Source organism: Carassius auratus, chromosome 11 (genome assembly GCF_003368295.1).
Source record: "Carassius auratus strain Wakin chromosome 11, ASM336829v1, whole genome shotgun sequence".
Classification (NCBI taxonomy): Eukaryota; Metazoa; Chordata; class Actinopteri; order Cypriniformes; family Cyprinidae; genus Carassius; species Carassius auratus.
Window position 1 is genome coordinate 18393403 of NC_039253.1, and position 9584 is coordinate 18402986.

Genomic DNA, 9584 nt, shown 5'->3' on the forward strand with positions numbered 1-9584 from the left:
ACCCTCTCCAAAATTCAAGTGTTAGCATTCAGTGTGTTCAGATTAATTTATTAATTTATTTTTAGCTTTTTGCTGAGTTTGATTGGTTCCCACAGATTCTGACTGTTTCAGTCAACCATGATTATAAGCATTTAACAAAAATATAATTTTATAGTGATTATGACTACAAAAAGCCATGTTTAGCCAAGCTATAAAAAGGTATATTTAGTTCTACTTTTCTAAAACTCTTAACATTCATGCATTTGGCAGATCCTTCCAGATTCATAATGTAGCTGAACTAATAAACACTCATTATTTTTGTCTCCGTGAGCTATTAAGTGCTATTATGTTGCATGATTATGCTGGTTTGTGGTTGATTTTTTTTTTATTTTTTTTTTCACATTTATGGAAAAGCTGCAACACGTCATTACTAAACAATCTCACGTCACACGAACCATCTTGAGCAACATAAACTAAACCACATACACATCCTCCATCTATCTGCTGAGAATCAACTTCCTCCATCAGCATCGGTGATCAACACAGACCACAGAAAAGCATCAGAGCGGAGAATCTTTCTGATTCTGAAGCTGCCAGCAGAGAGGTCTGTTTTAGATGTATGGGTAAAGTTATAGCTTAAAACTGATTTATTTTGTATGTAGTAGGAAGTTTTAGAACATGCACATACGTGTCCCTGGAGCACAAAAGCAATCATAAGTAGCATTTTACATAATACATTGTATGGGTCAAAATTATCCATTTTTCTTTTATGCCAAAAAAATAATTCAGTAAATATCATCATGCCCCATAGAGATATTGTCCTATCCTAACAAACCATACATCAATAGAAAGCTTAATTACTAAACTTTCAGAAAATGCATAAATCTCAATAAATAAAAAAAGACATTTATGACTGGTTTTCTGCTCCAAGTCTTTTTGATTTGTGTGGGAACCTTCAATAAGTGCTCTCTCTGATGGTTTGTTTTGATGCGTTTTACTGAAGCCAAAGCTTCAATGAATCGGATCATACCAATTGTGAAATTCCTGAGGTCGATAAAACTTTTGTGCGTACTTTAGCTTATTGATGTTCACGTTAATATTATCTCATGCTGACACAATACTGATTTAACGCTTTATGTGAACATAACAATATCACAGAAAGTATTTTGCGTGTTTTATGAGGTGATAAACCGTTTAACCCCTCCTACGGAAACTAAGGTGACTCAGTCCTAGATAACGTTCCAAATGATTTGAATCTGTTGATTCATTTGAACCAAGTCGCGAACAGCGCTGTGGAAGAACTGAATCGTTGGACCGAACGAACCGATTCGCGGACTGATTCAAATGTCTTGTCCGGTTATTCAGTCAGAACAGAAGTTTGTCGGAGAGCGATCCACCGAGCTCAGCGGTGAGTTACAGATTACATACTTGATTTATTTATGACAAACATCGATTTAATAGAGTTTTGAGGAGAAACTGTCGTGATAAAGATTATATGAGCGAATCAGGCGCGTTTGAACAACTCCGTTTGGACTTCGGCAGGTGTAAAAACTATTAAATCTCCTCAGTTTAGCGACAAAAACACCTTTGTCACACGTTTAGTGTTTACAGGGAACTGAATAATCAAACACTAGACATTTGAAAACCTGGAGAACAAATCTGAAACAGTGATTGAATCCGATTGTAAATGTAACGTTATACTGAATGATCAACACAACCGTGTAACATTGTAACGTTCACGCCGAGATACTTCACAATACCACGGTGTTGTCATTGTACCTTTATTAAAAAACTTATTTCCATGGTACTTGTCCAAAACATTGTATTTTTCGCTTCTATTTTGTCACCGTCTTAAACCAAACTGATTGGGTTACAACAGAGGAGTTCTGATGCCTAGTTAGGGTGCTCACTAGATGTGAAACAACCCTGAGGTTTGGTTATAGTTATAGTTCAGTTTGTTGCAGATTTGACCAAAACAAACAAACACATGGACATTTTTTGCTTCTCTTTTGCATTTCTATGATGCACAGAGATATTCCCTATGTAGGGAGCTCACTAGGATTTGTTCAAAGTAATATTTTCATGGTACTTTTCCCATAAAAGCATCCAAATGCATCCTAAATGACCAAAACTTGATAATACCATGGTACTTTTTTTCTTGGCTTTAGTGCAAACTGATTTCTTCATTGGCTGTGTCCCAAAAGCCGGTGGTTGTGTACCAGACTCCGTCCCGTGTCAGGAGTGTTTGGGGTTATCACAGAGGAATGTGTGATGCACAGAAACAGCAGTTCATCTGAATCCGAATGAGAATCGGATGTTTAGGGCAATGACATCAGAATGCAAATCATCTGAAATGTGAGAGGGTGCGATTGTTTAATTCTGAATGAATTCTGGCTGATATTATCTCATTGTCATGCGCTGTGTGCATTGTCTATGAAGGTGAATTGTTTCTCAGGGTATTTTGGGAGATTTTGCTCTCTGCTCTTTCTGTGTGTGCTCCAGAACTGGACTAAACTCTCAGTCGTGACCGTAGAGGAGTGTTAATGTAATCTGAGTTTATTTTATTAAATCTTATTTAAATCCCCTCCTTTGGACACGTTTCGACTTGTATTTTAAGTCCCCTAGAGGCTCGTATCCCTTCACAGCACTCGCACACTTTCACGTCAGATACACACACAGTTCAGCTGTCTTACATTGACATTCATGCATTTAAGTGACTTTAAAAAAAAAAAAAAAAAAAAAAAAGTTATCTTAAGTAATTAGACATACCTTTTTGATGACTAAATTTTAATTGAACAATTAAAACAGATTTTTTTATAGCGTTTTAGTTATTGTTAACTAAAACCTAAGATAAAAACAAAAAACATTTTTGTTACTTGAAATAAAGCTCAAAACAAATATGAATATTACAAACTGCAAATAAATAAAAAATAAAAATAAATTCAACCTATAAAAGATACCTAAAATGACAGTGATATTAAACAAAGTGACTTAAAATTAAATTCAAATAAAAAATATAATTAATTAAAATATTGATAAAATATGATGATATATAAATAATAGTAAAAATAAAACAACTGGCTGTTTTTGTAATAATACTAACTAATCTTTGTTTTATTTCCAACTTTGAAAAATATATTTTGCCCTGTAAATAATGTAATGTTTACTTGTAGTAAAAACGCATCACACGAGTCAGTGAAAGGAGGTGATGTGAGTGAGTAGAAGTCTTATGTAATTAATACATCTGACGATGACGAGGCTGTCATTCGTTTATTTATAGTCCGTTTCCTCGAAGGTCAAGAGAACTTGTCTACATCTGTGAAACGTGTGATTTGGTGAACTATCACGAGCTGAAAGACACCCTAAAGATGAAACTGAGATGTTTAATGCTGCACAATTCAGGGAAATTCAGCAGACAACGGCATTCTGGGAAATGAAGTGTTCTGCAGGACTCTCGCTATAGTCACATGTGTCTCTATAGCTCTCTATGCAATACAGACCAGCCTCAAACATTACAATAACTGTGTTAATCATGCACAATTGTTCAGCTCTGCAGAAGATCACAGTGTCATTATTCAGACCCATTCAGTTCAGTTCAATAATGAAACGAGTTTAAAAACAGAATAGAAAGAATAGAAAGTCCTCAGCAGAATCTGAGGGTTCAAGCGTGGTCGCAGGAGTTTGTGGTTGATGAAGTGTTTGAACAGATGTGTGTGTGTGTGTGTGTGTGTGTGTGTGATGGTTAGAGATCTTTAATGGAAAGCTTTTGAAATGTCTTCTGACCACAGTGATGTCAGTGCCAGGAAAGAACACCTCCACACACACACACACACACACACACACACACACACACACTACTTCTCGTTTTCCTCGAGAAGTTCAGTGTCACCATCGGTTAGTGTGTGTACATCATTACACAAGTGTCTTTTATTATGAAATAAAGCATTTCCAATCATCCTCTGCCTGTTCTCCTGAGTGTGATCGATAAATCATAAGATGATGTTTGATAAAGTCTCTTCTTTGTTAAGATCGTGTGTGTGTGTGTGTGTGTGTGTGTGTGCACATTTAAAGGGCCAGCAGCCGGTTTTGCTGTAGGCTTCATGTGGTTTTACATCGAATGGTTTGCATTAAAATCGTAATTGAAGTTGGTGCCGCAAATGTGTTTTTAATTGAATTCAGTCTGGTCTGTATGCATCTCCTTCACCGGAAACCAGAATCAAATGAAGGATCTCTGTCTGTGTTATCAGCGCTGATAAAGAGTTGAGTCGGACACACCTTCAGATCTGTGTGTTTGTGATCTCGGACAGGTTTGGACACGATAAGGGCTCCGCTCGCAGACATTCCTTCGGTCGGAGGAGTTTTACAGCAGGATGACGAGGATCGCGCCGGAGTTTCCTCGCGAGCGTCCGTGAGAACAGAACCAATCATGGCTCAGAGGGTCAGTTTTGACTTTGATCAGGTCCCTGAGTTCGAGTAAGTGACTTTTTACTGTTTCCATTCTTTCTTCTGCACTTCCTGTGTGTTCTGGGTGTGTGTGTGTGAGTCATTTACATACTAAATGTATATTTTTTGTTGCTTCAAGCAGCACATTAAACATGAATATACCGTACTGGTTAAATGTTTGTGGTCAGTAAGTGTTTTTTCCTTAGTGCTTTTATTCATCGAGTAGGCATTAACTTGACATTAAAGACTTTTTACAAAATTCAGAAACACTTCCCTTGAAGCTTTTACATGTAATGCATTTAAAAACAATAATAATTTGCCTGATAATGCAGTTTATAAGTCATTGTGCGATCTTATGAGTAATCATAACCACCTATCTATTCATTGTAACACGTTTTAAATGTATAATGCATTAAAACACACATTTGAAAATATTATAATGCTTTTTAAATTTGGTTACAATTATGAAAAGATATAGTGCGTTACAGTGTGTGTTATGAATAGCTTTATAAAGTGTCTACATAAAGGCTTCAAGTAAATTGATACAAGTATTAAAAAAAGAAAAGAAAACTGTTTTAAACTCTGATAATAATCAGTAAATGATCATATTATTCTGATTTCTGAAGATCATGTGACACTGAAGACTGGAGGAATGATGCTGAAAATACAGCGGAGCATCACAGAAATACATTACACTTTAACACAGATTCACACAGAACACAGATGATTACATTAGAATAATATTTCACAGTTTTACTGTATTTCTGCTCAGATAAACGCAGCCTTGAGCGTTCGCTGATTGTTCTGTGTTGTTATCCATCAGGAGTCCAGTAGATGAGGATGGGGTTCATGATTCATTCAGTCAGCTGATCCAGGAACAGTCTCACGACCTTCATGATGTCATAGAGATGACCCCGCTTGACCTGGAGGAGGAGAGCAGAGGTCAGATCACAGCGCAGCTCATTCTTAGACAGGAAGTGACCTCAGACAGGACTCTGACATCGCTCTGTGTGTTTCAGATGACGTGGAGTGTGAGGAGTCTGCGGTGTACCAGCGGTCTGACAGCGACGGGCCGCAGCAGACGGATCATCTGATTGGAGAACGCTGGTCATCTGACACGCTCAAAGTCCTGTCCTCCATGCCCAGCCGCACCATCGGTCAGTTTTATTTTATCGATTCATTAAAGTGTAATATTTTGCCATAATTTTATGATGAATCACGATTTTGAATAGAAATATTACCAAACGTTAGAATTAGACACTTTGGAAATATTCCAATGCTAACGGTAAAGAGAAAAGAGCGATGCTACGTGATTAACTATATATAGTTTTTTTGTTTTACTATAGTGTTATTAAAGAAAACGTTACTTGAATATTGTTGTAGTTACATTTTCAGGTTGACTGTAAAAAAAAAATAAAAAAAAATTTTGAGATAAAATTTTTTTTTTTGCTTAATTGCCCAGCCTTAGTATTTTAGTTTTTTTGATAAAACTTAAAGGAGAGTGATATTATGCCCCTTTATTTGTAATATGTAACATAAATCTCAGGTGTCTCCAGAATGTGTCAGTGAAGTTTCAGCTCAGAATACCCCACACATCAATTATTATATCATAAAAAAAAGCCTATTTTGTTTTTCGCGCCTGTCTCTTTAAATGCAAATGAGCTGCTGTGCCCCGCCCCTTTTCCAGAACAGAGCTGCGCCATTACAGCTGCTACCTGCTAAAAAACATCTGTTTTTGGTTCTGAAATGATGCGTTTTAAAGCATATTAGTTTAAACTTTTGAGAGAAGGTTTTCTGAGTGCACACATCTAAAAGAAAGAAAGTCAGTGAGTACTGAACTAAGTTCTGTACTCGTTAATCTTGTTCTCGTTGCTTTGGTTGGTAGATCCACTGGGGACCTGATTATTAAAACCTGGAGAAGTCAGATTTCCATCACACGTCAGTTTAAATGAAAATATAAAAATAAAAACTATTAATTTCAGTGAATGCACAAACCTATATAAATCATTTTGCACAGGTTTTCGGGTTTCCTGCACAGCTTGTGTTATTTAACCCTTGATGATCTGAGTTGACTCTGTTTGATCAGGTCGCAGTCGTGGAGCGATCATCTCTCAGTACTGTAACCGCACCATGCAGCTGCGCAGACGCAGACAGAGCAGACCCTCCATCCAGCACTTCCCTCGATCTGCACGGCCCAGCATCCGCGGATACGGCATGGAAACAGACTCAGCCGGTTTTGAGGAAGAAGGTGACTTTTGGCTATTTCTACAAATACAGCTGTGCTACTGATGACTGCTTCTGTGCTGCAGGGACACACACGTGATGCCTGGAACATCTTAAACTGTGCCGTGCTGATCTCTGTGATGACTCTGTGTGTTTGTAGAGAATAAGAGGGAGCGCTTGGTCAATAATCTGCAGAACCTGTCAGCCGGTGATCGCGTGCGTGTGTTGAGAGCGATGCCGCTCAGTCTCTCAGAGAAGAAAGAGCTCAGGTAACTACAGTGAAACACACTCCACACCTGCTATTGTGTGTGATCTACATGTCCTGCAGCGCTGCTGAATATACCACAAAAACAACTCCTTTTTGGGTCTAAATAGAATCTGATGCATCACAAAATGTACGGTTTATCATAAGGTACAAAAGAAATTCAACAGTATTTTTAATTTGCAAAATAATGCAAAGGCAATAAATAGACATGAGTGGTGCAGTTCAGCTTCTGTGAGTTGATTCTTATTTGAATGAATCGTTAAAATGATTCATGAGTCTTTGAATCGCTGGCAGTTTAAGAGTTTAGTTTTGTTTAGATTGTTTGCTCCGACTGGATTTCCGTCTGTAAACAGAATCATGTTGAAACATCAGTGTTTGCTGAGTTCCTGATTTCTCCTGATCATGTGTTTTTCAGGATGTTGGTGTTGAATAAAGCCGAACACTCGGTGTCTCAGAGTCAGATTCCCTGCTGCAGTCAGCTCAAGTATTACATCATCATCGTGAGTCTCTGTTTTAGTACTTCAGCTGAAACTAAGTGGAAATAAGAAATGGCTTTATTATTTATTTCAACATGGTAATAAAAGTTGCTACTTTATTTTTTAAGAACAGTAGTTTCGTTCTGTAGATAGCCTGTATTTGTCATGAAGTGTGCGGCTGTCTTTGAGATTCAGCCATTGGTCAGTGATTGTTTTAGTGTGTGTGTGTGTGTGTGTGTGCGTGCGAGTAAAGGTGCGTGCATCCCTTTTTCGCTTTACTTCACTTTTTAATTGCTTAAAAGCACTGTGCACATTTTACTTTCACTTTTGAATTGGCATCAGTTCAGCATCAATTGCTTGAACGCAACAACAAAATAAACGTCAAACTTACGTCAGCCTATTTATTAACAAAAGAAATAAAAACACACAGTGCTATAGGGCAGGCTTTGCCAAATATAAAATGACATAACGTATGTAAAGTTTAAATAGGTATACAAATCTGGAAATAAGAAACTTAGAAAGTGTTTTAGCAAAACGAGTAAGAAAGCTTGGAGGCACACCAAATAAATACATGACAAAGTTTAATTGAAGTAAAAGTCTGCAAGCAATGTGGAACCAATTAAATAAGAAACTAATGATTAAGAAAAAAATCCCAAATCACCTTAGATAATCGTCAGAAGTCAACAGTCTTTTCAGTGCTTTTTGCATCTTGTGTGTCTCTCCTCACTCTTCATCAGATTAAACACCGTCTGTCACAGCAAGTGTGTGTGTGTGTGTGTGTGTGTGTGTATCAGGGTATTAAGGGTAGTTTTGCGGTGTTGTTTCACAGGTGTGTAGTGGAGCGTGTCAGAGTTTGTTTTGAATGGTTTTACACTGTGTGTCAGATGTGCAGATGTACTGAAGACAATACACGCTCTCTGACATTCAGTTCAGGTTCAGAGTTGTTTTATTGGCATCAGCTGAACACTTGCATTAAAGTGAGGCGTGCTGCAACATGTCACAGTGGAAATGGATCAAAATAAGCTGTTAGTATTGAGCATTTCAAAAAACTAAATGGTATTTATGCATTCATTTTATTTAGTTTTAGTCATTGTAGTACTTCAACTGAAACCAAACTAAAATGATAAATGTTTTTGAGGAAGTTGCATTCTCGACAACATTTATCAAGCAACAAAGTGTTTTTTAACCTTTAACCCCAGCCTCAGAGGAGACAACAAGGCAGTGGATTTAATGAATTATTTTCTCTTTGTTGCTGCTGCCACACAGATCTAAATTTGCGATAAAGATGATAATCAGAACCAAAGCAGCAGCAGCTCATTAGCATTTAAAGAGACAGGCACGAGAAACAGTGTGTTTGTGATGTGTGTGTCAGGCGCTGAGGCACGGCTGGTACGGCTGGCTCTCGTTCCTGTCCTCGCTGCAGTTGTGGCAGACGGCTCTGAAGTGTGTGGGCGGCCGCTTCGGGACAGGCGTCCTCTCCTATTTCGTCTTCCTCAGAACGCTCCTCTTCTTCAACGTCTTCCTGTTCCTGGTCACGGGTGTGTTGCTGGTGGTTCCTCAGGCCATCGCTCATCCAGATCATGACCAGAACGTCACTGTCAGGAGCACATGGGGCCTGGAGGTGCTCACGGGTGCTGTAAGTGCATTAATATACACACAATTACATATTTACATTTAGGCATTTAGCAGACGCTTTCATCCGATGGGACCTACAAATGAGCACAAGTCTCAGTTAGCCTAATGCAGTATGCAATGCTTTTTTTATATAATAAATACAAAGAAAATGAGTAGTTAGAATAGAAATAGAATAGAGAGTGCAAGTGTTAGAGGACTATTTCTATAATAAATAAAAAGAAAAGTAGTTAGAATAGAAATATAATAGAGTGCAAGTGTTAGAGGACTATTTCTATAATAAATAAAAAGAAAAGTAGTTAGAATAGAAATATAATAGTGTGTGCAAGTGTTCGAGGACTATTTCTATAATAAAAAGAAAATGAGTAGTTAGAATAGAAATAGAATAGAGAGTGCAAATGTTAGGGGGCCATTTCCATAATAAATACAAAGAAAATTAGTTGTTAGAATAGAAATAGAATAGTGGGCAATTTCTATAATAAATAAAAATAAAATAAGTAGTAAGTATAGAAATAGAATAGAGTGCAAGTGTTAGAGGGCCATTTCTATAATAAATAAAATAAGTA

At 37.4% G+C, this 9584-nt stretch overlaps 1 pseudogene; it reads left to right on the forward strand.

Moving 5' to 3' along the window:
- The first annotated feature begins 1258 nt into the window (after window positions 1-1258).
- Window positions 1259-9584, forward strand: part of LOC113110615 (transmembrane channel-like protein 6) — an 18062-nt pseudogene continuing 9736 nt past the window's right edge.